Genomic DNA, 2,683 nt, shown 5'->3' on the forward strand with positions numbered 1-2,683 from the left:
TTGTATATTGAAGGCAGGCTTTATTGCTTGGCATTTTGGGTAGTCTGGCTGGTCGGTTTGTTCCAGGGATTTCCCATATCTGCCTCCCAGATGCTAGGATTACAAGCAGCTGCAGTACCCAGCTGCTTTTATGTGGGTTCTGGGGATCTGAGTTCCAATCTTCAGCTCTCTATAGTAAGTGTCTGAGTCATTAAGACATGAACTCTCTCTTTCCCTAGAATTCCAGTTTGGTTCATGGATGTCGAGTTTTGCATTTCACCGTTACTTATAGAACATTGCTTGTCTCAGTTTGGTGTGCCATATAGTCTATAGCACATTTCAACAGCCATGAAAGCCATGCTTTAACTAGAGTTTTTGGCTATAAAGCCTGGTATCCTTAGGAGTCCCCTGTTAACGTTTTCTCAGACCCAAAGCCTAAGTCTAGGTGTGGCCATTGCAGATGTTAGCATATTGCAGATGGCTTGGGGGGAGTCTTGTCTCTCATAGTAGGTCCACAACAAGAGCAATGTCTGAGGACATATGTGGTTAGTGAACAGGCAGGGAACCCAGTGTTGGGTGATGTTAGAAGCCATAGGAGGGTTTTCTTTGGAAGGCTGCCACACCAAGAGAAATGGTTGCAACTTAAAAGGAAGAGGAAAAGTAACCAATCAGAGAACACAGAGAAAGGGTTTCTTTCCAGCTGGACGTGTAAAAGACTCAAGAGTAATGATGGGCATTGGGTTTCAGAGATGGACTTTGAGCCTAGGTGGAGTTGACCATCATCCTCCTGTTAAGGAGTCTTAGCCCTGGGGAAAGGTGGGTGTTTAATGGTGTTTCTCTTGTACTGGACTGGGAAAGGAAAGACAAGACACTAACATCAAAGACCTCATTCTTTAGCTCCTTCCTTAAGCCTGAAGAGACACTTTGAAACTAAGCCAAAAGACAGTAGATCTGAGAGTTCTGCCAAGGGTAAAAGGAGCCTATGGGGTTGTCTTACCACTCTAGGGTGGTCGAATACTTGCGCTAGCCAGGGCTCTCTAGAGAGTGTAGTCATCAGAATGTCTGGGATCCTGAGATGGTGCTCAGATTGGCTCTGAATCACCTCACAATGACTGTGCAGGCTGGAGTCCAGGGAAGCCAGCAGCTGCTCAGTCCAGGAAGCCAGAAACCTCAGAACAAGGGCAAGGACAGAGATGCTGCCCAAGGCCAAGGTCAAAGTCCTTCCAGGCCCTGGAGAACCAACCGTACGGATCTACAATCAAAGAACAATCATCCAGAGTCTAATGTCAGGGGCCCAGGGGATGCAGGAGGAGAGTGAGCTCTCTCTAGAGGTGTCACGTGGGGGACAGTCAACTTCCTTTCCTACCTTCCCATTTCATCTCACCCCCAGACCAACCAGAGAGGGTCTGGGCAGACCCTCCCTATTGCGTTTGTGGCTCTCACACTAGTTTTCCCAGAAACACCCCAGGCACACTCATTGGTGCTGATGCTTTTCTTTCACCCCAGGCTGACAACGAAAGTGATCATTGTTTTAGTTTGCTTTCCATTGCTGTGATAAACACCACAACCAAAAGCAACTTGGAGAAGGAAGCGTTTATTTGGCTTACGTATACATGCCACAGTCCATGATTGAGGGAAGTCAGGGCAGGAGCCTTGAGGAAGGAACTGAAGCAGAGACCATGGAGGAACACTACCTACTGGCTTGGTCCCCCTGGCTTGCTTAGCTGCTTTCTTAGACAACTTGGGACATCTTGCCCAGGGACTGATGGCATCACTTATACTGGGCGGGGCTCTCTCACATCCATCATTCAGAAAATGCCCACAGACTTGCCTACAGGCTAATCCGATGGGGGGTGGATTTCCTCAATTGAGGATTCCTCCTCTCATAGGACTCTGTCTCGTTGACAAAACCTGATGCAGCACGGTTACAATAGTGAAAGACAGAACATGAGTGCCAGGAGATGACTGATACTGGCATGACACATGTCTTTGGAGGGTTTAGCGGTAAGCCCAACCATTGGAAAAATTCATCTGGCTTTGGCTAAAAGTAGGGATGACCTATTGGCATTGAAGGAGCAATAGAATCCCACCCCCAGGTATCTGTAACAGCAAATAGTGACTTCTTTTTTTTATTAGATATTTTCTTTATTTACATTTCAAATGTTATCCCCTTTCCTTGTTCCCTTCTGAAAACCAGCTCCCCGCCTCCCCATCCTCCTGCTTACCAACCTACCCACTTCTGCTCCCTGGCCCTGGCATTCCCTTACACTGGGACATAGAGCCTTCACAGGACCAAGGGCCTCTTCTCCCATTGATGACTGACTAGGCCATCCTCTACTACATATGCAGCTGTGTCAGAGACCATACCGTGAGAAAGTGAGCCCTTCACAATCTTCCACCCTGACAGGCCAAATGGCCTTGTGCTAGGAGCCGGTTGTCACTCCCTCCTCTCTGTTCCCTTCCTGGCATCTGAGGCTGTAAAAGCTGAATTATAGTCCCCTCTTCCTATCTCTTCCTGAACTCCCATGACTTCCAAGGACATGAGTTACACCTGAGCCCGGCCTGACACCCCAAGGCTGTTAAGGAGGATCTATGTTCTGGAGATAAGACGCAGAGTGCCCGCCGCCTGGAGCCTGACTTTGGCCCTCATGTCAGCAGATGCCCACTTCTTTGTTCTTTGTTAAATTTCCCCTCGACCCCTCCC

The sequence above is a fragment of the Mus musculus genome, chromosome 9, assembly GCF_000001635.26.
Source record: "Mus musculus strain C57BL/6J chromosome 9, GRCm38.p6 C57BL/6J".
Classification (NCBI taxonomy): domain Eukaryota; kingdom Metazoa; phylum Chordata; class Mammalia; order Rodentia; family Muridae; genus Mus; species Mus musculus.